General features: G+C 44.9%; 1 protein-coding gene across 4 annotated transcripts in view; it reads left to right on the top strand.

Annotated features, from left to right (window-relative positions):
* The first annotated feature begins 6,008 nt into the window (after positions 1-6,008).
* The window catches only part of ELMOD3 (ELMO domain containing 3), a 184,289-nt gene continuing 162,716 nt past the window's right edge, over positions 6,009-27,581 (top strand). For 2 of the 4 annotated variants that reach the window (XM_085636131.1, XM_085636129.1), the window contains exon 1: positions 6,009-6,145. The gene's annotated coding sequence lies outside the window, so the exon portion shown is untranslated. Of the gene's footprint in view, positions 6,288-27,581 lie in introns of all 4 variants that reach the window. The other 2 variants (XM_085636130.1, XM_085636127.1) reach the window with 1 other exon arrangement.

Below are 27,581 nucleotides of genomic sequence, written 5' to 3'. Positions count from 1 at the left end.
TCCTTTACTCTTGCGAAAATTTTGCCTACATTGTTTATTTCATTATTATTGGCGCTGCGGACGCTTAGATGCAAATCATGCACCCAACGTGGGTGCTTAGTAGGCGGAAAGCGGAGCGTTTATCGCTCAGACATCTTGTTCCATTTCTAGCTCTCCGATCGCGCGTTACGCATGCTGCGAGAAGCCCTGGTATACTGAGCAGAGTGAGCCACACTGCCTCGCACGTAGACCGCTTGCATCTCCATATCAAATGATCACCGCAGTGCACAGCAAACGCTTCCCTATGCGCTTTCCACCTCATATGAACCGAACGCTTACCCTCCCGCCTCCTCTCCTGTAGACACTATTTTCTACTCTCCCACCGCAGAAACGTCCGAGAGGCCAACGTGACAGTTCTCACCCCTCTGCCTCTTCACACGCCCCTCCACCTACCCCCCCCCCCCCCCCCGAAAACCCCCAGGATTTTGATCCAGATTCTATTATCCACACCCGCTCCGCCTCCCTCCTGTTGCAGACTAGGTTAACAAACGTAACCAAGAGGTGCACAATAGATTGCGCTCTAAGTGTCTCTGGCCTGACATCACAAAGGGACTGACCCACCAGAGATAGACCCAAATTTAGCTACCGTTTTGAAACGCTAATTTAAAGACCCCCAGAAGGAGATCTACAGGTCGTGGAAAGCCTGTCAAGATGCATTTCTTGACCTGACTTGCCCCCTAAGCAAAATTGGGGAGATGACCGTCTCAGCTAAGGACATGGCCTCTCATTTCGACCCAGACACATTCGTTGGATGGGCTCAGAGAGCTCTATGCATACTGGGAAACGCTAATTGCGCCTTATTGGCAGAATGCCGTAGAGCTATACTCATCTGGATAGATCCCAAACTAGTGGAAATGGCCAGCACAGAACCGGGCCCAAAGACGAATGGCCTCCTCTTCGGACACAGATTCGTGAAAGAACTAGGAAAATTTGTGCAAAGTTTTACAGCGCTCGACAAAGCGCAGTCCTCACTGCACAAGGTGTTTCGCAACCAATGCGTTTTTGGGTGGGCGGGCCAGCCGATACAGAGGGCATTCAACCGGCCATCCGTACACCTCAGGCCCTTATAGAACCTACCACGGCAGAGGCCGTACCTACAACGCTGAGGCACACCAACTTCTACCCTACCAGAAACCGTGGAGAGCATTATCATTACCACGTAGCTCCCTCCCGAGGCCAAGGAAAGTTTAACACCTCTTAAGGCAAACTGTATTTCCCCTTCATCTGTTCAGCCGGTAATCCATCACGTGGGACCCAAGGGTTCTGAAAACTATCTCTGGTTTCAAGCTGGAGTTTTTCGGGACACCCCACCAGCCCCTCCTCCCACTCCTGACCCAACTACATCAGAAAGGGGAGATTTTCCATTGCCACCCATCTACCGCTGGGTTTTGCAGCAACATTTTTGTGGTTCCCAAAAAAGGGAAGGGTGCCGGTCTGGTCATCAAAATTAAGGTGCTCTTGGGCCCTTTATCACCATTTCAAAATGGAGGGGATTCCTCTCCTCAGAAACATCCTTCAGTACAGAGATTGGATGGTCCGTCTTGACCTGAATTGTGCATATCTCTCTATTCCCATGTTCCCCCCCTCATCGCAGGTTCCTCCAATTCATGTGTGGGGGTCAATGGTTTAATTTCAAGGTCCTTCCTTTTGGTTTGTCCTCAGTACCATGGTGCTCCACCAAGGTGATGCGTCCAGTAGTGGAAAAACCTCACTCCAGAGGGGTTATTCTTATAATTTATCTCGATGACATCCTGGCTCAAGACAAACACCTCCTGCTAACCCACTTTTCATGGACCATTCCGCTGCTCCAAGATTTGGGCTTCCTGATCAATCAAAAGAAGTCCAGTCTTTTGCTCTCCCAGTGCATAGAGTTCCACGGCTTCCAAACATACTCCGTGCCAGCTCTCCTTTCCCTTCCCCGTCCAAAGTTGAAGCTCATGCAGAAGGAAATTCGCTCAGCCCTTTCCAAAGATTGTGTCTCTCTTAGGGTCCTAGACTGAATTGTGGGGCTATTAGCCTCCTCCATTTTTTTTTTGCAAAAACAATTTTTATTGCATTACTCAATCACAAATGACATACACAATGTAAATCAGGTCCGTGGCCGCCATCGGCAAATAGTGCTATGTCCAAGTTCAATCCGGGCCACTTCCAACTACCAATGCACTGTCCCCAAACCCTCCCCAAAACGAACTCACCCCCCCCCCCTCCCACATGTCAGTGTGCCGAGACGCCCGATACCAGGATAAACCTCTTTCAGAGGTAGCTGTGTTAGGAGCCACGAACCCCCCCCCACCACCACAATCAGGCCCCCAGCAGAAAGGAAAAGGAAAGGGAAAGCCCCTGGCCCCCATGATCAAATCAGCTAGCCTCTCCTCACCCCTAGGTTCCTGCCGGGTGTTCCAGTGCCTCAGGGTCCCCCCCCCTCCCCTAGTCCCCACCCCTGGAGGTCTACCACTAGCGCTTCCCATGCCCGGGCCAAGGCCAGAGCCTTGTCATCACTTCCCCGAAGCGCAAGCTGCAGCCGGAGCGTGCCCTCGCTACTCGCCCACTTGGTAAAGGTCGTTCTCCACCTCGTGAAGCTGGGACCCGTCTTGGACTTCCAGTGGAGGGTAATTTCTCTTTTGGCCACCACCAACCCCAGATCGCAAAACCTGCTCGTGGTTTTCGTGCGCGGCGTGTGTGGGAACCAGAGCAACAAACAAACTCCCATCTCCACCCGCAGGTCCCGCCCCGTCACTTGGGCCAGGCAGCCGACAACCCCCTCCCAGTAGCAGCTTAAAGCATCACAGGACCAAAACATGTGCTTAAAGTCAGCCCCCTCCTCCCCACAATGAGGGCATTGCGGTGTGGGCCCCCCAAAGTACTGAAACAATTTAGCTGGCGTCAGGTATGCCCTATGCAGGGTGAAATACTGCACCAGCTGAAACCGGGCATTACGCGTACTCTTCCATGCCCGTCTCTGCAACTTAGGCCACGTCAGCTCCGGGATAGGTTTCCCGATATCGGTCTCCCACTTATCCCTAAATGCAGTCAAAGGAGCCAGATGTTCCGTGGCCATTCTCTGATAGAGGCAGGTAATGGCCTTGAGTGTGCCCGCCGCCATGACCACATACTGACAGCCAGCCGCCGTCCGCGGTTCCGAGAAAATTTAGCCTCCTCCATACAGACAATATCCCCAGCCCCTTTACACTATCGAGCTTTACAACGTCTAAAGATCAGGCACCTTCAACGGGGTCTTTCCTATTACAAGATGATGGACCTCACACTAGATAACCGAGCAGAGCTGCAATGGTGGCTCAATCAAATGGCTGCCTTGAACGACCGGGCACTTTTTTTTGGCTCCTGTCCAGATGGAGTGATCGAATTGGATGCCAGCCAGTAGGGTTCAGGGGCCAGATGCGGGAACGTCTCCATGGGCGGGCAAAGGATGTCCAACGAATCCACACACAACATAAATTGCTTAGAGCTCTTGGCGGGCTCTTTCACCATCAAAGCGCTTGCCCCCCACTCTTCAAATTGTGTATTACTGAGAATGGACAACGTCTCCGCAGTCCAGTACATCAACAAACTGGGCGAGACCAAGTGGTCAGAAGCAATGGGATCTCTAACACACAGATGTTTGCTTCCCGTTTTTCCAGCAAACTTCTGCAAAGAATTTCCTGGCATGCGGATCCGATGGCTCTGGCCACAGATGCCTCCTTTCAAGATTAGTATAGCTCTCTCCATTATGTTTTTCCTCCCTTCCTCTTGATCCTGAGACCGTCAGCCCAAACTCGACAGCCAGCAGGCAGAACTCACTCTGATAACTCCATTTTGGAGAACTCAACCCAGGTTACCCCCTTTCACCTCCCTTCTGATGTCTTGTGTGTGTCCGTCCCAGATTACTTGATTCCAGGATCATCTTCTGAATCTGGTGGGGGTTTGACATCCCTTTCTGATGCAGGGCCATCTACATCTCATGGCGGGGCATATTTCATGAAACGTTGGCTCTTGCCTGGCCTTTCGAAGAAATCTGAAAATGTTCTTCTCCGATCCAGGTCAGACGCCACACATAAATGTTTTGCCTCTGCTTGGTGACCCTGGCTGGGTTGGTACAACCAGCAGAGTTTGGATCCCTTGGGACCCCGCCATTGTCATCAATTTCCTAGCGAGCTTGGCATCTTAAGGACAAGTTTATTGTTCTGTGAGCAACTATTGTTCTGCCATTTCAGCAGGGCATGCCTTGGTGAATGGGAAACCAGTCTGCGGTCACCCCTTGGTGAGCCGGCTCATGCTTGGTATTCGCTCGGGCAACCCTCCGATACCCAACTGTGTTGCCCTTTCTTTTCAACAGATGTAGCCAGCCAATTCTGATCTCTCAAGGATGCAATTGTTGGCAAAGCTGACTTTGATGCTTTGCTTGGTGTCTTGCAGGAGAGTGTCTGATGTTAAAGTTCTGGATTTAACAGGTAGGGTGTTTACCCTCGCCTGGGTTTCTTTTACTTTAGCCTCAAAAACAAAGACTGATTCCTGGCAAATTACATATCTGCACTTCCAAACAATCAAAAAGTATTTATTGTGCAATGCTTGAAGGAATATGAGGATAGGACTTAAGAATTTTGCCGCTCTGCTGGCGGCCAGTTGTTGATTTCCCTCCAAAAGCTTATTAATGCTGTCTCTTCCGTCACCTTGGCTGGATGGGTAAAGTAGCTCTTAGGAGAAGCGGGTGTGCATACTAGTAAATTTGGGACCCACTCGGTCAGAGGAGCAATGACCTCCAAATCTTTTTTTCCTGGATCTCAACTACAGGACATTATGACGGCTGCTGATTGGTCTTCAGATTCTGCTTTTAAAACAGTCTATTCCAAACCTATTTTAGATGTAGCCTCAGCGGTATTAAATACGCTTTGAACAAGCATAATCCAAAGCCTCTGATCCTGACATAGAATTTTAAAAAAAATCTACCTAACGTGTCTAGAATTTTTTATTCTATTAGGTATTGGAGGCGAGGATTGTCCCACCTGATTCTTTTTACAAATTATGTCTGTTGGTTTTTGTATGATGTAAAACTGCCCACCCTTGTGTTGGATTAATGTGATGGGTGAATTCTTTCATTGATAAATTAACGATATTGACCTAATGAGATTTGTGGAGATTTTTCTTGCAAGTTGGAAATTGCACCTTCTTCCTAGGTTCTGAGCAGAAAACGGAATATGCGAGTTTCAGCATGGTTAATCCCAGGTTCCAGTTCTAATGTTCTGACAAGAGAATCCACTCCATTTTGACGGTTGAGTGGTCAGTTGGGTTCGACGTCGCTGGAAAAGAAAGTGGAATAGATATGGTGTTCTGACATTATATGGCAAAGGCATGCCCTGATTGGGTGCCTGGAGGTGATGTCATGAGTGGTTTATTAATTTGTGTCCTCACCTGCGGTCCTGACAATTACAATCTGCTGGTTTGTATGCTATCCCATTTGCGTTAAACCAATTTCTGATGAGTGTCACTTGGCAGGGTTGCACACGTGGTTTTTTAAAGCAAATAAAATCGCTGATCTAAAGCTAATTGTGTACAAGGTATTTACAAATACGGAAAAATAAATGTATTGTCTGAAAAAAGGCAGCAACCCTTACCGAAAGCTAACCTCTTTAGAGCAACATAGTGACAGACGGGGAAGCGTGCAGCCAGGACGCATCCCGCTGCGTATGTCAGCACAAGTGAAGAGAGGCCATCTACGAATTTGAGTGGCACAAACATGTAACTACGCGGTTTATTTGGTGCGCTACCGCGCATTTATAAGCAATAAGGCTGAGAAAACCCGCTCAAGAAATCACGTGTTGTGTTGGTACGTTGTTAGGGACGCCAGAGGTCACATTCTGCATTGGCGGTGCATGTGGCATTGGAGCTCTATCTACCGGGTCGAGGGCCAATCACTTCCAGGAGGCAGGAAGGCGGTCACTTCCAGGGCAGCAGAGATGTTTTCCTCAGGGCGGGCCTTTCTCTCTTTCTGACCAATTGCAGGCATTAATGATGTGGACCAGCAAACCAGACCGTACGTAGACCGTCTCTCTTCCTGTCAGTTATCATGATCTAACTCACGGATTGGCTCCGCCTGCCTTCGGTTTTTGAGGTAGGTTTTTGAGTCGAAAGCTAGGTAAAAGAAATCTTGTATTAGAGATCGGGTGCTAAGTAACCAGCTCCTGGCTGGTCCTGGAGGGTTCGCAGCATCACCACTTAAACATCTATTTTCATCGTATTTCTGAAGCTGAGAGGTACGAAAAGTAAAAGAATTGATAAATACCGATACTATTTGCTTAGAAGGAGGCAGTGTTCGCCTAAATTGAGATTTTTGCCCTGTATAAAGGGCCACCGTCTTTCCCAGTCCTTAATATTATGAGAATCTAATTTCTGAGCTTGGCAAATTCAGTAGGTTTGATTTTCGTTTTAGGATTACTTCACAGCAGGAAGACACTTCAATACCAAGTGCTACGTACAAAGCAAACCAGTTTCGTTTATAGGCACTGGGGAAACGTGTGTGTGTTTTCAAGGAATGCTGTAGAGAAGGAGTTTTCTATGGGTCATTGTAATGGTTTAACTCTAGGATGCTTCCCAGTCCTGGTATTCATACATGCTAACCCTACCGATTCAGGCGGGAGACTACCGATTTCAAGGCTAGTTTCACTCCTCCCGATTCCTGCATGCAGAAACCCGATTTGGAGTTTTGTAAAACTGCGAAAAATAAAGTGTTAATGCCTCTCACGCACACTCCAATCTCCCCTTCCAAGAATTACCCCTGATATCGAAGGCTAACGCTTTGTCCTTCATTCTTGGAGGGGGAGATTAGAGCATGTGACAGGCCTCAACACTTTATTTTTGGCAGTTTTACAAAGTGCAAACAAAAACAGAGTTCTTGTTTTTGTTTGCCAGAGTTTAGAACTCTGTTTTTGTTTGCGCAATGTTATTAATCTGCAAAAAAATTAAATGCTGCTTGTCATCATACATACAAATAGCCCTGATTCAGAGAGATCGCCTCTGCTTCAATATGTGAGTTGGGAATATAGTAGATTCTCCCGACAATTTTTTAAATATCTCTCACTTTCCTGCTCTAAAATATTGTCATATATGCAGTAGGTTTTGGAAAATATTTTTTGTATTTTCAGGTGAAGTATAGTCACTTCTGTACAATTTGTTGCCCTGACAGTTTTTGTGGGTACATGTGTTGTATTTGTATACTTTTAAGGGAGTGAGTGGAATGTTGAAACTCAACACGAGGGAGACCGATTGACTAATCCGGAATCCCATCCATAAAAGCCTTTTTCCCATAATTCTTAGTTGGTAGGGATCACCCTGCGCTTTCAGATCTTGAAACGTCGTTTTTTGTGCCTTCCTAAAAATCTAGTACATTTGAAATCATTTTATATAAATACATTAACCTTACAGTCACACTTTGCTGTACAGACATATATTTTTTTACCTATTCACCCTCAGCCTGTTGATACCCGTCCCTTTCAAATGATAACAGCTCTCTCCTCCCAACTGTGAATGTGCCACCCCATGCTTCTTTTACATGTTCTGCAGTACTCTAACAGTATCTCATTTCCCAGCACTTAAACAGGTAATGTTTACACTCTTAAATCGGGCACATAAGAGCATTCTTCAAACCGCCAAAACAATGAAGTCTGCACACATTTACCCCTCCATTCTCAAAATATCTTCCCACTTTGTAAACAGAAATTTACTCCTGTCGGGCAGGAGTAAAACTTTTTCCAGGAGGGAGAAAAAAGGGATTGGAGGGAAAGTGAGCTTGTAAATGCTCAGCATATATTTGCATGAGCAAATCTACCCATGCATATTTGCTCATGCTAAAATGCAGTTAATATATTTTGTAGGAGAACGATTTCCTGTCCTACTTCTGTAATTTCATGAAAGCTGTAAATCTGCGTTAATGTAAGGACATTTACCATGTGTGCACTTCTGTGACTTTCCTTAAGTATTGGGCCTCTAGTTAGGTAATTTCTCTATCGATCGGCTGGCTTCACTGTGAGTGACAGCATTCTGCTCTTTCACAAGAAGCATATTAGCGCATAAAGTAGTTGCTCTGTACCAGGGACTACTGTGAATGTGTGCTTTTTGAGACCAAAAATATTTTAGCTTTTTGCTCGTGTTTGTTATAATGGTGAGGTCCCAGCAGCTCCCACAACAATAACGTTTAAAAAAAAAAAAAAAAAAGAAAATGTCAAGACACGCAGTGAGAAAAACCAAAAGGCTGGACGTCAATGTCAGAACTATTGGCTTTGCCAATGTTTGTATATTTTCATGTTTCCCATAATTTTGTTGAAACTGGTTACACTGATTTTCCATAACCAATATTGTTGGGAATACTAGCATCTATCAACACATTTTACTAAATGATGCTTAAAAAAAAATGGTACCTTAAAGTTCGCAGTAGTTTAGCCAAATCATTTTCAAAGCAAAGAATCATCAACCTTACTTTCAAGCTTCTGCAGATATTTGCATCCACTCAGAAAGACATTCTGGTAGCATTATCCATAACCTCATGTTGTTAAACTTTGCAAACATGTGTACACATTTTTATACTGGAACCACTGTCACCAGTGCAGTTGAGCTTCCACCATTTCCTTGCAATGCTCACCCTAATTATTATAAAGGCTATGCATAAATAAAACCTAACCACACGTTTGAACAGCATTAACATATGGATACACATATTACATCAACTGCAGACACAGCCCTTCCTAGATCCATAATGTGGTGCCCTAAACTGGCAACTAAAGGGTTTGTGCTGCAGAGTGTTCTGCCTACTTGTCCCATGGACAAAACAAACATAAAGTCTTATTGCACTTGACCTCAGACAAAATGTTCTCGCGTTCGGGCTATAGGAATTCCACATCCTGATAATTTATACAGAAATCTAAATAAGTTCCTTACATTGGCATAAGATATGTTTCCCAAATTAAGACATGTCTCCAGGAGCAAACATCCGGTGTTACCCTAAGAGGATACAACCTTAAATAATCCATGAAAGTGCTCCCAGTGTTGTATGAGCCGCCCACAATATGTTTTAATTTTTAATTTTTACACAACCATATTATGTTTTATGTTTTCTACACCAGTAACTCTTGGTTTACAAAATTTTCCTTTTGCCTCTACATAAATTACATTGTGTTGCTCCATAGCAATTTGAGCTGGAAGCGCCTTGTCATAATTGTCATTTTCATAGCACCATAAGTCAAAAATGTTATTTTTTTGTTTATAGTAAGTGATTTGCAAGTCGTTGGAATTGGTGGCGCATTTCTTTTTGAATGTTTGCTTCTCAATTGGTTTTTAGTAGTAGGTTTAAACTAATTCTGCAGACCCAATGACATATTATTTCTTTATTTCTGTTACAACAGATATATTACAGACTAAATATCCTTGGGGTGTTCAGCAGAAATGATGAGTTGTTTCTTACTTGCAGTTTCAATTATTTCATTCATTCCACTGAAATTGTGACATTGTTCTCAAAAACATGTTAATAGCCAACAGGTGTTTCACTTATAGCAGAGAGCACTGAGGGAGTTTTGCAAAGCTATAGAGAAACACACTATAAACGTATAAAACAAACACACTACAAAGGGAAGCACTACAAGAGTGATTTTTTTTCTTTACACCAAAAGGTTATCAAAAACAGTGAAGGCCCGATATATATGGCAGTCAAAATCCATTCTTCATTCAGTCCATTCAGAATACTAGAGCCGATATCTCTTATTTCCAAAGTTTTTGTTCTCCATAGAAAATGTTTCAGCCCAGGCCAACGTGTTTCATACAACAAACTGGTCTTCATCATGGCTGTGAAAAACTTGCAAAAACACCCAATGAGTTAAAAACATATTCATTTTTTTTCAAAACTAAAATGTCACCCATAACAGATTGGCTCATATACAACAGAAAGGAGATTGAATTTACGAAGTATCGAAATAAACAATATCTCCGAAAATAAGCATTTAATTATGACAGCAAAAAAATGGATCTCCAAGAATATAAATATTCAATTATATCTAAAATGAACAAATAATTCTATCAGTTTTACTTATAAACATCCACAACATTATCTTGTATATTCTCACATGATGGTTTACCTAATTATATGAATTATAAACTTCTGTCCATTGTTCCATAAATCATGGCATGACAGAGGACCTCACTTTAGAATCTTATCAAAAGCAAAACATTTGTAACTCACTTCATATCTCATAATGACCTTAAACTACATGTTCCCCATTTTGCAACAAGTTTGCCTTATATACCAATAATAATGTATTAAATATCAATCACAAGCAATGAAAATACAATCCTCATGTTCTAATCTAATGAGAAACTATACATTTATAAAACACAACATTCATCCTCTAGTGACCTCAGTCCACGTGTGTCCCTTATTACAACAAGTTTGCATCGTATATCAACAATATTGAATTCAATGTCAATCAAAAACAGTAAAATTACAATCCTACAAAACCTCTTTACTATATAGGACAAGAAATAAAAACTCAACATTTTATAATACTACTTACATTTTAATAGTAACGAATGAATCGGAATTCTCGATCTCTCAATATCAAAGGGTTCATATCGCCCAAGAATGTGATCTCTAGAAAGAATATATGTATACATCAGCGAAAAGATTTTTATTATCCTAAAAATACAACAACAACAAAAATTGGTTATCACCCCAATACTTATTGCAAATAAACGTTCACGATACAAACATCACATCAAGTACAACATCTGGCATTCCGTATCACAAGGATCAGACTCGAAACATCATACCACAATAAACAGCAGTTCAACCTCTCGGCCGCAATAAAGCTAACTCGCAATCATCACATCATACTTCACATTCAATTAAAACTCTCTGTGCATAGCAAATCACCCCCATGGAAAATGACATAGGCACTGATAGAGCAAAAATCAGTGCCATCTAGAAATATCTTTGTGTTATTAATAATGCCAGTGTTATTAACAAAAGAAGTCCACTTACATACACCACTCTCTTCATAGACATGCTATTCAGTGTCCTTGTTCCACAAATGTTGGCCAAAAGCGGCCACATTGATCAATTTCCTCCTTTTAAATCACCATCCCTCCAATCCAGTCCACTAATACATTCAAACCCTCACTGTCACCTCTCATTAGAGAAACTTTTCTTTTCCATCCAATTAAATTCTCTTACGGAGAAAACCGGTCGCATCAAAAATAATGTAGCCTTCTAGGTATAAAGAGGCACCATCTTGGAGTGGGACTATAATAATGTTGTTTTTGTCGGACCGTTTCTCTCTTTACTTTAGTTGTGCTCCGTTTAAAACCACCAAACAAGGACCTATTGCAAAACTCCCTTTTTAAATCACAATGAAGGAATTTGCACTAAAGTACCCTCATTTAAAATATTTTTGTTCTCAATCCAATTAAAATCCTCATTATGGGAAAGCCGGCCATATCGAAACTGACATAGCCTTCAAAGTATAAAGAGATACCATCCTGAAGTGGCCAGTAATTTCATTTTTGTCAGACCATGTGATTTCTTTATTTTAATTGTGCTCCATGTAAAGCTACTAACAAAGACATATTTTATCTTAAAGTGGCCAGTAATGTTATTGTCGGACCATGTTTTTTCCCCCATTAATTTAAGTGGTTTTCTGTATAAAACCACCAAACAAGGACATATTTCAAACCTCCTTTCTATATCACAATGGAGGAATATGCACTAAAGTACCCTTATTTCAAAATCGTTTGTTCTCAGTCCAATTAAAATCCTTCTGCTGAGAAAACTGCCCATATCGAAACTGACATAACCCTCCAAGTATAAAGAGGTACCATCTTGAAGTGGCCTATGATGTTACTTTTATCAGACCATGTCATTTCTTTATTTTAATTGTGCTCCATATAAAGCTACCAACAAAGGCTTATTTCATCTTAAAGTGGCCAGTAATGTTGTTATCGATGGACCCTGTTTTTTTTTTCTCAATTTTAGTTGTGCCCCGTATAAAATCACCACAAGGACATATTCCAAACTTCCAACCTAAAACCTCCTTTTAATATCACAATGGAGGAATATGCACTAAAGTACCCTCATTTAAAAAACTTTTCTTCAACCAATTAAAATCATTGTACGGGTAAAACTGGCAGCATCAAAACTATCATAGGTATGAGGAGGCACCATCTTGAAGTGGCCAATTGTATAGTTTTTGTTGGACCATGTTTTTTATTTAATTTAGTTGTGCACTGTATAGAACACCAACAAAGACATATTCCATACCTCAAACCTCCTTTATATATCCCAGTGGACGAATACGCACTAAAGTAGGGAGACGTCAACCCACATGCACATTAACACACCACTCATTGGGAAATACCAGCCACATCCACAACTGACACAGTCCTCTATGTATAAAGAGGTGCCATCTTAAAGTGGTCGTACATTTCTGAGAGACTGAGCAAGTATAGGCAGCAAGGTGACCCGTTTGCCGCACCACCACGTGTGTTTTTACTTCTATAGGTACAAAAATTGTAATTGCCCATCTCAAATGGCTAACCACCAAGATAAGCCATTCATAATTCAAATTTTATAAAAATAGTAGAGACTCAATTACAAAGAATACAAAAGTAAAGCCAATATGCTACATTATTGACAGTAACAGATGATTTGCGAGGCATTTTCCTTGGCGTTTGTGAGTCTTTAGTCAAAGACTTATGGCTGAAAAAACACACATTTTGCCCTGTTATGGGCTTCTTCAGTGCAAAAAATGTGTATACTCATTCCCAATTTCCGAAGGATAAGTTCTGTGGTCTGCCCAAGTCCATACATGGCTTTAATATACACATTAAAAAAAATTGAGAGTTTTTCAGGGCTGTGTAAAGTTTCTTTCACTGTTGTGATACAGTAAGACTGGTTTGTCTTGGTTCATTAATGCATCCGAGGCCGTGTTCAGCCATTCGTCAATACACCTGCGCGTATTCGGCGTCTTTCAGTGTTTGTCACGGTATCACTACTGTGAAAGAGATGTTACACGGTGCGGTCGCAAACTACCATTTTTCAATGGGAGCTTGTGTGGTGGGCCAAAGCCGCCCTCAGCACTAGCTCCCATTGAAAAATGGAAGTTTTTTAACATCCCTGCACCGTGTGGCAGGCACCTCATGTTGCCTGGCACACGGTGCAGGGATGTTAAGGGGTTCACTGTAGGTGCCCCCCGGGGCTACATGCGGAGGGACGTGTGGGAAGGAAGCCCTGCTAAGGACCCTCAATGTTGCTTTGCGACAGCCTCTCCATGTCAGAAAGACCGACATGGAAAGGCTGTCGGAACCCGACATCGTAATCTCGTCAGCCAAAACACTTTCCTTAAGGGATTATGAGGCCTTTCTGATCAATGTCGGATTGTGTTGGTCCGTCCCACCGATTGCTGCCTCTGACCGCACACATCTTAATGCATCGGTCGGACCACAGCAGTAGATGCGGTTCTGACGGTTGCGGTCCATCGTATTGAGGCTCTATGTGTAAAAAAAAACCCAAAAAAAAAACATCCATACCCTAAAACACTAAAACAAAAAAAAAAAAAATACAAAACCAAGCCTACATATCCACTCCCCAGTAGATTCCCATATTTACAGCAAAAGAAATCCCACAACTACACATTCAGCCTATAAATCACATTATCATAATAGCCTCATTCACACAATTGACGGTGAAAACACCCATCCCAGAAATTTACATCAGCGCTCCCAGGCGAAGTGCACATTCATAGGTTATAACTTCATTGGCAGAAAACCAGCTCCATTAATGTACACCGAACGGCTGTCCCATGCCTGACATGTTTCGGACTTAACGTCCTTTCTCAAAGGCGACACCTCGTACATTGCGGCTCTGCTCCCAATTTATCCCCTAATTACTCATCAACACTCAAGTGAGCTTGCCAATTCGATACATTTTGCTATTGGGAGTCCCAATATTGTCCTCGTGAGTTGCAAAGAACAAATGTGCCCGCTGCCAGTGTCCATCACCACAAAGTCCGTTTTAAAATCGCATGCCAACCTGGTTCAGTTTGTTGCACCCATCCCGTAACCAGAAAATTGTGTGTATATATAGATATAGTTGCTCCTTTATATATCCTTTATTTTTACCACCAACACTGTAGGTATGCTCACCTCAAATGGCTGTTTTTCCAGCAGAAGGTTTATATCTATCTCTTTCTAATATATTTTTATTTCTGCATGATATCTTTCGATATTCTCTAAGTCCAACAGGACTAACAACATAACTACTTAATGTAGTGTACCGTACTACAGGGCCTGAATAAAGATGCAGAGAGGCACTACTGTCTTTTCCGGACCACCGACAACTGAAAACGCGGACAGCATTGATACAATTGTAGCTTTAAAGCGACTGCTTGAGAAAATGGTGATGAGAAAATGGTGATGCATATAAATGCAGTTGTTAAAATAGAGTATTTTTTTGTAAACTAAATGTCATCACTGCCCTTTAGTAATACTTACCTTTCTACATGTTAATTGTATGTGGAGGCTGCAGTACCATTGTGTACATACACATGTATCCATAATGGATACCTATAGAAACAGGACTGTATATTGATAGGCAGCAAAACAGCATGAAAAAGAGCAAATGTATGTGATTTCATTGATGTCCACGATCGGTGGTGGTGGTTTTGATATTATTTAGTCGGTGACTTTAAGGATCACGAGTTGTGTATTGAGGTGGGTTGTAGATGCAAAGCTCAGCATAACTGACGTGTCACTATTTGTTTTACTCTTTAAGGTATTACATGCAACATTTCTTCATCTGACGTTTTCAAGGGAGCACTAATATATATCATCTTGGTTTTAACAAGTAATTTATTTCACAGATATGAAATGTAATGAATTTGAGATTTTACAACAATATCACAGTGCACCCTAACAAGATGATTGTGAACAACTCTGGTCTCATACCCTTCTTTTGTTGTATAAAGATTTGCACTACTTTTATGTGGAGTGACTAAGTCTTGTGAGAAAGCCCACTTTACCTTTGCTGCATGCACCTCCCAAAAATGGTATCCATACATGCCCAAAAAATTGAAGAGCCCACCTTTCAGATTAAAAAAAAAAAAACCTTTCTTCTTTATGGTCTCTGGCGGTGTCCAAAGAATCTAATTCCAGTGTCCGGTCACTGGTGCCCCGAAGCTAGCGGGCACAGGAGTCCAAGTTTCATTTAGTGATGGGGCCAGTGCCTCAGAATTTACTGGTCGCAGTTCAGATTTGGAAAGTGGTAGTCCAGTAATCACTGGATTAGTCATCAAGACAACTAAAAAAGTAACTCTTTCTTACACTGCAGTTCTAGTGCAGATGCCTCCCAGACTTGGTTCCAGTCTGGAGAAAGAGAGCAGTGACACCACTGACGTTCTTCTCCTTGCTCTTCTGTGTTGTTCTCATCTTGGGCTGCTGCACAGATTCTTTTTGGTTGTGCAGTTTGACCTTTAAATTACTGATAGGCGAGGCTAGTACTTGCATCCCCTGGTAATAAGGTCTGCATCTCTTGAATTTCCAGGGGGCTCTATAATTCCTTGGGGGTGAGGATCATGGTGCTATCACATTATGTCCAGGTCTTACTGCCCAGCTGCTCTTCTGTAGACTGTCCCTAGAAACCATTATATAGCCGACGGTTTGACTCACATACTCTAGGGAGGCTGGCTACTAGGTGCTTCAGTTCAGATGACCACTTTCTTCCAGCAAGGGAATACTTCGCGTGACCCCCTCACCTCTGGGAAGCTAGCTATCAGACAGATACTGGTTCTAGTTGCACAGCAGGTCTCTTAGCACTCTTCTTTTGTCAGGGAGAACTTTGAACTGAAACCACAAGTGGGTCAGTGGCTCCCACTTTTTATTTTTCTTAACTGTTTTAATTTAGATTTTATGACAATTTCCAAAATAAGGGGGTATTGAGAAATACTTTCTCTCTGAAAAACATATAGATGTGGCAAAAGGACAACAAGGCACATTGACATATTGGTTCCGGGACACCACTCAATCTGGAGAGGAGACACTAGCTTGTTCATATACAGTGCAACACCTCGAAGTAACATACGTTGAACTGCGAAATTACAAAGAAGGTCTTGTAGCGTCATTGTCAACACTGTTAAGTCCATAATAATCCATCCATTTCCCCCAATTTTTACAAAATTTGCTTGCTCATCCCCGGCTCTGACAGGTGATTCTTTCCTCAGCCATATACAAGTCCATCCCTTTCCTCCATTCAGCAAGGTTGGGTACCTCAGGAGCCCCCCATCGCTTGGCTAGATCCCATTTGGCTTCCACAAAACTCAAATTACACTGTAATATTAGCATTTGTGGTATATGCACGTCATTGGGTATTCCCAGGAGGATGTATTTAGGATCATCGGGGAGTTGTACCTCTATTATTGCACTCAGTTCTGACAGTATTTAGCACAAGTATGTCTGTATGTTCAGACAGGACCCCACAGTGTGTGAATAAAGTCTCCCCGACCCTCCCCCCTACCCCCCAACACATACAGCTTGGTGAGAGTGCCCTATCTATTCAATAGACTTGGACCCTATCGTAGTAGATTCTAGGTAGGATTTTTAGTTGGCTAAAGCGTAGTCGGGCCCTGATTGACACTTCTCTCGTGAACATCTGAGGAGAGGATATGACCGAACGACTGTGGCGGTCGACCGTGAATTGGGGGAACTGGGTTCAGATCTCGGCTGGGACGCTCGACATCCTGTGAATGTGGGGAAATCACTTAATCTCCCCGTGCCTAACAAAAAATTAATGTGTCAGTCTGTAACACAACTGGTGCTCATGTAAAGCGCTCCTGATACCTTCGGGTCTAGTTTGTGCATTATAAAACTGAAAGAAAAAAAACCCATCAATGCCGCCTCCCAGTCGATATTCTCCAGATGGCCTACTCCTACCTCCCATGCTGCCCCCAGTTTTAGGAGAGTATCTGACGTATTGTTATTAGTCTTGTAGGTGTAGAAACCAGCTTTCTTGCGTAGTTCATCCATTATCTGTCTATCCTCTAGGAGAGCGTATGCTGGGGATACTTTACAGGGGATACTTTAGGCTTTCCATGCATGTTTAAATTGTATATATTTATAATATTGTCGGTCATGGAGCTGGAATTCCCACTGGAGAGGAGTGAAAGGCATGAAAGTACTGTCTTCTAATACGTCACCCACTTTAGAAATGCTTATGTGATCCCAGGGTACAAAATCTCCGAGTTTAGTGATCACTTTCAGATGCCTGCCCATCCATAATGGTGTCTCCCGTGTTATGTTCCGCTTCCAATCCATGGAGGAATTTGCCTTGTCCCACGCCTCCAATGTTATTTGGGTGGCTGGTAGAAGGCTGTGTCGTCCGCTGCTGCCATAAAGGAAATGTTGATACTGGAGTGTCTGGAATTGGGTCTGCTCTTGGGTGTAAGTTGGGTGGTCTGTGGCCATGAATCCCCAGTGATTAATGGCTATCAGATGGGATGCCCAGTAGTAGGCCTGCATATCGGGGGACCTATACGTCCATTGTAGGGATTACCTTGTAATGTATGCAGAGCTATTCTTGGCTACCCCTCATTCCATAGAGGGTTTCTGAGTTTGCCCTCAGTTCGTGTGAAGATATCATCAGGAAGCCTATAATATGTGTTTTGCAAAGCATATATGAATTTTGGTAGGGTGATCATTTTGAGTAATGCTGCTCACCCCAAGATCGTTAAGGGGTGTCGCTTCCAACGGGTCGCCTCTAATTGAAAATGGGTCAGTATTATTCTTATGTTTTTGTTGACACTATGCACAGGGTCCACCGTGGTGTAGGTTCCCAGGTATTTTGGAATCCCTCCATGGTTACTCTAAATCAGCGAGGAAGATCGGTCAGTTCGGATCGTCCGCCCATGGTAAAGAGTACTGATTTTTCCAAATTTATTGTGTAGCCCGCGTAGGACTTGTAGCGTTCAAATGCATGTAGGGCTGGTGGGAGTGAGTCCATGGGTCTGACGAGGTAGAGCAGAATGTCATCTGCCAAAAGGGAAATGTTTTCTTCCGGGATGGGAGAGCCCTCAATCTGAAAACCCTGGATATCTGCATGGGCCCTTATCAGGTATGCCAAGGGCTTTAAGGTCAGAGCGAACAGGAGTGGGGAGAGTGGGCAGCTCTGCCGGGTCACCCTCATGATTGGTAAGTCTAGGGATAGGATAATATTTACTTTTACCGCAGCCGTCGGTTCCTTGTAGAGCAGGTTTATCCATCTCCTGAAACATGGCCCAAATCCCATTTTCTCGAGTGATTGGTCATAAAGGGCCAATGTATCGCAGCAAAGACCTTCTTGCCGTCGAGTGAAACAAAAAAATGGGGGTCTTCCCTGTCTTGGATCCTTGCCATCCGATTATGGAGTTGTTGCAGATTTTCTCTAGTTTCCCGTCTTGGCATGAAGCCAAATTACTCACTATGGACTAGTGGGGTAATCACTTCAGGAGTCTGTTACCTAGAATGGTAGCAAAGACTTTAGTTTCTGTGTTTATCAACATAGTATATGCTGCAGGATTCACAGGGCTTCCTGGGTTTATGTATGACCACTATTGTAGCCCTACACAGATCCGACAGAAGGATCAGGTCATCCCGTGCTCTGAGATATAAATGGAGTAAGTGTGGGGCTAGCATATCAGCTTTTTAAAAAAAAAAAAAAACATTTGGCAGGAAGGCCATTGGGTCCAGGGGTCTTACCGGGGTTTATTCTAGTGATAGCATTCTGGACCTCTTCAAGGGTAATGTCTGCGTCAAGGGACTCGTATCATCACTGGGTAGAGACAGCAGAGTTATTTATGCGAAGCAATAGTCAAGCTGGTTGGCCTCTTCGTAAAGGGCTGCAAGGAACTTTGTGAACTCTCTTAATATATCTTCATCTATTGAGTAAAGGGTGCCCTGGGCACTCTGTATTTGGGAGACCCACCTGGCTTTGCTTTCTCTACTGCTCACCCTGGCCAGCAATTTCCGAGCTTTGTCGCCCACCTCATAGAGACGGTGTTGCGTAGCGAGTATGTGGTGGCGTACTGCATCAGTGGCTAATTCTACATACTCGGCTCGCAACGTTGCAATCTTCCGTTGCTGCGAGGGGCTCGGTTGGAGAATATGTATGCCCTCTGTTTTTTAAGTCTTTTTTCCAGTTTTTCCACTTCTTGTGTTTCCTTTTAAAGATCGAGCCTGGGCATGACATGCGCTGCTCTGTGAGGCATGCTGTATTGTGGTATGGCATAAAAGCTCTGCCCATTTCCCCGCCCATCTTTTCAATTGGCTCCTGTTACTGTCTTTTTTCAAAATCATTGTATTTCATTCGTGAATAGGCTTAGTAGTCCCTTCATGGCACTGCCGTGTCTGCAATTGTAACCTCCTATGAGGACTGGACCTTTTACTGGTGGTGTTACACAGTCTCCTTTATCTAGTTGGTGAGCACTAGTTGCTTAAACTACATTTTCCTACCAGCTGTTGTAGGGAGGAAACTCTCTCCTGCAACTGCTTTTTTTTTTTTTTTTTTTATACCAACCAGCGGGCACACCTTATGTTTTACAGCTTCCGACATGCGAAAGAAGCGGCATAACATGAGTGGCCATCGTGAGCTAAAACATTTTATCTGTTTTTACAAAAGGCACACAGCGCTTTATCGCCTACTTTTATTTTTAAAACACATTTTATTTAACCAAGAACGCCTACTGCTCTTTATCCATAACACGGGCGCACACTTTTAACAATAGCGCCGGTGGCTCGCAGCCCATCACCCCGTCCCGGGCGCCGCGCTTAATGGTTCAGCACGATGCCCAGTCATACTTTCACAATGGCAGCACGCCTTTCTTGTTTTCTGTATTCTATAGTTTAGGGAAAGATGTCCCAGTCCATTCGTGTTTTTTTTTTTCTCTTTTCATTTCAATCCAAAATGGCACTGATAGCACAGTTTGCGGTGTCCGATGCTGAGCACTCTGTAAACTTCTCGTTGTTGGCCCTTTCGCATCACTGTGTGGGCTCGGCCTCTTTCTATCTTCTTTAGGCAGCAACATCTCTTGCAGTGAATGGTACGCATGTTCTGTGCAGGTAATATGGTTCATGAGGAAAATGGTCCAAGAGTCCCCAGTAAAGCGGCGATCGGCCCCGGGAATGGCGTGGGCAGCGTGGAGTCCTGCCTGTGGTATGGATGAACCAAGAAACGACTTGATAATGTATACGGTGGCACTTTCACAGAGCAGCCCCAGAGTGTATTTTGGTGTTTCAGACCCACACACAGTCAGGTGGGGAGAAAACGCGATAGAAATGCAGTTACTATACAGTCAGTGCTTTAAGTGGGATGAAAAAACTGGGGTGTGGGGGGGGTGAAGTCTCTCAAAGTGGAATGGCCAATGGTCGTGGCTTAAAACTGGCTTAAAACACTGAAGCTAAAAATCTGTGTTTAGCATAGTGTGGTGCACGACTGGTATTTTGTTGCTTATGTCAGTGCATCCAGATATATAATATAAGCAACATTACTCCTACAACAAGCCTGGACTATTGCCTTTGTCAATGGTTGTTAGCTGCATAAAAAAAATAACAACTAAGGCTTCGTTGTATATAATATTGAAAATGCTTCAATTGTGACGCAAGACTGTGAAATAAGTAAAACGAGTCTCTTTGAAGTTACATCAAAGGCTGTGAAGGATGGTTCTGCTGCAGAGTGAAGATTATTATGTTCACCCTGAGGGCGAGGGCAATGGAGAGCTCGATAAGGACCCCTCTTTGCACCTGCTTAGAACCGGCAGGACCCAGCCCACTTAAAGCCCTGCATACAGTGTATGTTTTTGAAGGGGAAGCAAGATTTGTAGAAACATGAATAGCTTTAGTTCTAGCCAGCGTTTGCAGTCGTCAATTTGCTGGTTCGTAGTGCCATAAACAGAGCTTCCAAGTATTTCCATGTAAAGTCATATCAGTAAGTCATGACTTTTCAACCAACTGCCTGTTACTTTCAGGGACTTTCATGTTATTCTTAACATTGTAAGTGTAGGTTAAATAATATCCCAGCAGGAGTAGTGGTATTGGAGTAAAAGCCAGTACTGTCTGAAGGTGTCACACATTACATGAGACATGAGTGGTTATGACTGAAGTGATTCATTTGGGATAGAAGCCACATAGAATTAATAAGTTTTCTAGTGCTTCAAGCAGGAATAAACAGCATGAAAAGTTGGAAGGCTGTACAAACTCAGATAAGAATAATCATGTTAGTTGTGGCTCAACAAGCGTAAATCAGAAACGTGTTGTGAGGACCTTGTCATTTAGGTAAAATAGTGCAATCACAACAGAAGTCTGTCAAATACTGCTCCCCTTACAGCCTATAAACAATTGCCTCACCAATTCATAGATCAAACTATGCCCCGACTGCCCTACCACTCTGGGCCTCCTAGGCGCAAAACCCTTTGTAGCATTTGTAATTGCATTTCACCTTCTGTCTGTCATCTGTCTGAATGCTATCCATGAAACCGTCCTTAAGCCTAATTTCAGCGGTCTATTCTTTCCATGCTAATTCAAGTTATATTCCTAAGCATCTGTCCTTTAGAACAATCGGCTCACCACGCCCCCAACACCTTCCAACTGGCCTGCTTGTCCTGGAAATCAAAGTTAACCCTCCTGTAAACACATAAATTGCTAACAACTTAGTAGCCAGGAAAATCCTCCCCTGACGAGTTTTCCTGTCCCATCCAATCCGGGCACAAGTCCTAAATAAGCATTTTCAATGCAATAGGTCTCACATTACTGAAAGTCTGAGCTATTGGCGTTGCAAATGATGATGTTTTTTTGTTAATATCTCCGCAGTAGCGTAAGTAATAAGCAAGCGAAGGGTGCCGTATCACAGACTGTTACTAGGTGTCCCTGTGGAGTTGTAAAGAGAACTCAATAACCACATAAGGTTTTGCACCCTTACTTATGCTACTGCTGGGATATTTTTTGTTATTTTTTTAAAAACAGATTTTATTTGGTTATTTTGCATTATGAAGGGCGTAGGCCCTACTATGATCTGTATATAAATCAGGATAATAGTTCCATCAGTAACCATTTTTATAATAATAAACAAAACCTGCAGAACGTGCAGGCAAAATAATAGTGCAAACATCATGCAGACAGTTCTCAATCTCCATAATAAGGTATATGATACACCGGATGCACAGAAACCACCATAGCGATACAGTAACGTCACATAATGATACATCATAGGGTGATATACATCGGGGACCAGCGGGTGCCATTCAGGGGTTCATCTCTGGTAAGGGGGGCAGGTTAATACCTCTATATGTCTCCCACCGTGTCCAGATCTTAAGATGTTTCTTGAGGCACCTCGGGCCTCAAAGACAGCAATCTCAGCCCCCATACATTTATCTAATTCCTTCTTCCACTTGCCAATGGACGGGGGAGATGTCGCCTTCCACCCTTGTGCCATATCCCTTTTGGCGATGGTAAGGGCCAGCAACAGCAGATGCTGTTTGTATCGATTCCCCCCCAATATCATCGGTGGAATGTAAGAGGAAAAGGCGGGGGCTAGAGGAGTACCCATGCTAGCACCTCATTAAGACATGAGCGAACCCTCTTCCAAAACGGCTGCAGGGCTGTGCAGCTCCAGACTCTATGAAAGAAGGACCCCTCCTCCCTGTCGCATCGCAAACATGTAGGGGACTGAATGATGCCAATTCGCCATAGCCGTACCCGAGTATAATATACTCTATGCAGATATTTGAACTGGATGAGCTGGTAACGTGTGGAAACTGCTACGCACCGCGGGCTGGCTATCGCTTCGGCCCAGTCGTCGTCGGTTAATTTTGGAATTTCGGCCAGCCTGGCAAGTCGGGTCTTATCGAGGGTGGTGTGTGTGTCGTCAGAGTTTGGTATATTTGTCTGATTTTGTGTAGACCAAGGTCACCCATCAGCAGACGGCCCTCCAGGGGCTGGAACTCGGGGAGAGACTCCAAATTGGGGATCTGAGGTTAAGTGTGTGCCGGAGCTGTACAAATTTGTAGAATTGTGACGTATGGAGGCTGAAGTCAGTCTGTAGTTGTTGGAATAATTTTAATGTGGCGCCCCATAAGACGTCCCCAAGGGTCAAGATCCCCACTAGGTCCCATCCCCGGAATCTTCCCAACAAGGTCGGTGATTGGAGGCGTGTACCTTGTCACAGGGGAGTTTGTTGAGTGTGTTTCCCCTTCCACCCCATTTTTCTGGTCTTGGCCCTCCACAGCTGTATTACCACTCTGCCTGCCAGTGGTAAGTGGAGCTGTATAGTAAGTGTAGAAGAGGGAGTTGTTCCAGTGCGGCGTGTTCTACGGCATATGCCGCATCTGTGGGGGAATTATACCACCATTCGTTTATGACAAGGATATGAGATGCAACATAGTAGGAGTAAATATCAGCTGCCGCAATCCCCCACAGTACGTGGACTGTACACATGTGCTGAGTGCCACACAAACCGCTCCACCTCCCCAGAGGAATTTGTTCTGTATGGCATTCACCTGCGCAAACCACGTGTGCGGGAGGGGATATGGGAAATTTAGGAGGCGGTAGAGGATACGAGGCAAAGAGACCATCTTGAATATGGCCGAATGCCCGTAGAGGGAGAGAGGAAGGGAGGACCATATCGCTGTTTCATTCTTAAGGCTGGTTAACAATGGGGTGATATTGTGTGCCCAGGAAACTTTGGGGCATGGGAGATATAAATACCAGGGTATTTGAAACCGTCTGTAGCCCGGGAAAGCTGTGAGGCTCATGCCTCGCGACCCTGGTGCCCACACATCGGGAATAGAATGGATTTTGCGGGGTTAGTGTGAAGACCTGTGGTGCCTCCAAACACCCTAAGGATTTCTAGTATCCGGGGCCCTGAGTACCAAGGGTCCGTCATGAAAAAGAGGATGTCATCGGCATATAATGCTATATGATCCGATCGTGACGGGGACCAATTGAACCCCCAAAGCACCGGGTCGCTTCTAACCATTGCCGCTAGAGGCTTGACCGCGAGGGCGAACAGCAATGGGGAGAGAGGGCAACCCTGTCGGGTGCCTCTCTGTATTGGAAAGGAGCGGAGTCCCGCAATACGAACTGCTGCTGTCAAGTCAGTATATAACAGGTGTATATATGTCAAGAAGTGGGGTCCGATTTTGACCGCCACAAGCAGCTGAAAGAGAGATTTCCAACTGAGGGAGTCAAAGGATTTATCTATATCGGCTAAGAGTAAGGCAGTTGGTCGACCCAATGTGGGAGCAGCGGCGATAGCATTATGGACTCGCCTAATATCATGCCTGGTGGCTCTGTGTGGCATGAAGCCGGACTGATCGGGTGGATCAGCTCCGCAATACTCCGATCCGCCAGGACTTTCCCGAGCAACTTGGGTTCGAAATTAATAAGGGAGATGGGGCGGTACGAAGAGGGGTCGTCCGGAGGTCGGCCAGGTTTTAGAAAGAGCACAATCTCAGCGTGACGCCAGTCATCCGGCAGTCTTGTGAGGTCCGCGGCCTCCTGGATAGTCGTCAATAAATGAGGCCCTAGGAGATGCATGTGTGGTCAGAGGAATTCCATAGGAAATCCATTGGGACCTGGGGCGCGACCGGGATGTAATACATTGAGGGCTCCGGTTAACTCTTCCAGCATGATTGGAGCCTCTAATTGCTCACGGAGAGAGTCGGGGAGCCGTCTAGGTGGGATATCCACCAAGAATTCCACAATGTGTTCGGCAGAGATATGCTCTTTTCGGGTGTACAGGGATGTGAAGTGTCTCGCGAACTCATCAGCAACACCTTCGGGTGTCGTATGTACGGACCCGCGTAGCCGCCGTGGAGCTACCCGCCTGGCATAATCTGTGAAGCATTTTGCTAGATTTATCGCCCCACTGATGTATCTGGTGTTGTGACGCCTCCAAGATTTCTTTGGCTTCGCCCAGCAGGTATTGTCGTAGCTCCTGCTGTGCGAGCACCAGGTTACGGCTAAGGACGGGGCTTGGGTTAGAGCTAAGTTGGGTAGATAAAGTCATCTGGTGCGCCTCTAGGGTCTCCAGTTGTTCTCAGCGGGTCCGTTTCTCCCTAGTGCGGCGAACGGTCGGTTTGAGAGCCTCCCAAAGAATGCCACGGGAAGGGGCGGAGGGAGCGTTATCTGCCAGATAGGTAGTGATCGCCGTACTAAGAATGTCTTGATATGCAGGATTGTGGAGATGCCAAGGGGATATTCGCCATCGGAACGGGGGCTTACGGGAGCGTGTATGAAATTGCATGGTGACTGGGGAATGGTCTGAGAGTCCGTGGGGTTGATGTATTATCTGCGAAAGCCTATGGAGGAACACTCTAGGGACAACAAAAAAAGAATCCAGGCGGGACTGCGACCCATGGACAGCAGAAATGTATGTGTAATTACGTTCAATAGGGTGATATTCGCATCATATGTCCGCCCATCCCAGGGTAGAAGCCAGTGTATGCAGTTTGGTGGGACCCGGTAGATGTGGAGCGTCTACGCTGCGCTGTTTGTCTAGGGGCCCCATAGTGTCATTCCAGTCGCCTCCTAAGAGAGTCAGGCCCGTGGGGAGAGTTCCCCATACCCCCAAGAGTTTATCAATAAATGTGGTCCCCAATGGAGGAGGGGCATAAACACTACCTATGGTGACCTGTTCTCCATACACCATACCTGTAACGAAGAGGAAGCGGCCCTGTACTGAAATTTGACTCCACGGTGGATGAGAAGCGCTACCCCCCCTGGAACCCCTCGTGAACCCCGCGTGATGTATAGGATGAAAGCCAAATCGGGCAAGGCAAGGGACTTTCGTACCTAGTAGATGGGTCTCTTGTAGGAGCAAGATATCTGCCCCGTACCTTTTCGCCTGGCGAAGAACTGCACTTTGCTTCACCTTAATCGAAAGACCCCTAACATTCCACGAGACCACTGTTAGGTCCCTTAGTGGTGTCATGTCATTGGGTGGCATTGGATCCTAAATAGGGGATTATTATGGCAAGGAGATCTGTATCGTAGGAAACGAGAGTACCTGTCTGCAAGGAAACAAAACATACTACCATTAAAAAAAAACACATTCCCTGAAAATCCCTCCCCCCACCTCCCACCCGACATTGCCAAAAACAAGGAGCATCCGTCGCGATGCATAGAGCCGAAGACCCCCAACGGGGGGTTCCCGGTTCCCACACCAAAGGTTCCCTTCCCACCCTATAGCCCTTTGAACACTGGGGATATAAATGTCTTCGGCTTGGCAGCCCATGAGCTAGCCCCACGCCCACCCAGAGATAAGCAATATAAAAACAATCTGCAACATTGATAATGCCCCAAACTTGCAATTTAAACACTGGAATAGTCCCAGGATACTCAGGACCGACGCTCCGGGATTGCGGACATCCTGTCCGATCTCGAACCTCGCTGCTTCTGAGATTTAGCGCGACGGGGCCATTGACTTCGTGAGCCACGGGATGAGTCAGAGTCTATGGCAGGGGGAAAGTTCGCTCTGAATTGCTGGCATTCCTCAGCCCAAGTAAAGACATCCTCAGGGGTGTCGAATAAAGAGACTTAGAATTGTAAACAACATGCATCCTGGCTGGGTAGAGCAACATATACTGTACATTCAGTTCTCTAAGTTTGCGCTTCGCAGCTGTAAAGGATTGACGTTGTTGTTGGACCAGGCGTGTGCAGTCTGGAAATACCAAGATGGGTCGGGATTCATGCCAGAAACTGTCCTTATGCTTCCTGGCGTGTCGCAAGATGGCATCACGGTCGGCATAATTCAGGAGCTTTGCAATGACTGGCCTAGGGGTTGCGCCCGGGGGGAGGGGTGGATTCTGTGTCAGGGCCCTGTGAGCTCGCTCTACCACAAAGGCCGAGGAGAGGAGAGGAGATCATTCGGTAAGATATCTGTGAGCCACTTAGTAATGAAGGCAGTCATGGAAACCCATTTGCAGCCTTCTGGCAGGCCAACGAAGCATTGATTGTTCCAGCGGGCACGGCTTTCGGCATCTTCCACCCTAGACGCCAGTTCCTGCGTCACGACCGTAAGCTTGTTCACTTTCTTTTGAAGGGATAAAACCGTATCCTCCACTGTCGAGACCCTCGTTTCAGCTTTGGTGATTCGATCTACTGCTTTGTGGAGGTCTTGGCGCAAAAAGGATACCTCGGACCCCACCGCACCAATCTTTGCGTTCAGCATGTCCCTGGCACTATTAATCGCTGCCAGGAGGGCCGCATTGTCTGGAGCCGGACAACCCCCATCACCGCCCATGGCGCCCCCAGTAGGTGCAGTAAATTGATCTATGGTGCCCTGGTTGTGGCCGGCCCCACCAGGCCCACCCGTACCCATCTGGAGAGGTATCCTGAGATAGGTGCGGTTGCACAAGGGAGTAGGCGAGACACGGGGCCCACGACTTCGCGGTAGGTAGCCCCTTTGCTGGGTGATGACAGGGATAGTCAATAGTGTATGGGTGCGACCCCCGCTGCGGCGCCAGGTATGAAGAAAGGAGTCATCCCTCTAT

The sequence above is a fragment of the Triturus cristatus genome, chromosome 11 (assembly GCF_964204655.1).
Source record: "Triturus cristatus chromosome 11, aTriCri1.1, whole genome shotgun sequence".
Classification (NCBI taxonomy): Eukaryota; Metazoa; Chordata; class Amphibia; order Caudata; family Salamandridae; genus Triturus; species Triturus cristatus.
Note: the sequence above shows the minus strand (reverse complement) of the source record. Positions and strands in the feature narration are given on the sequence as shown.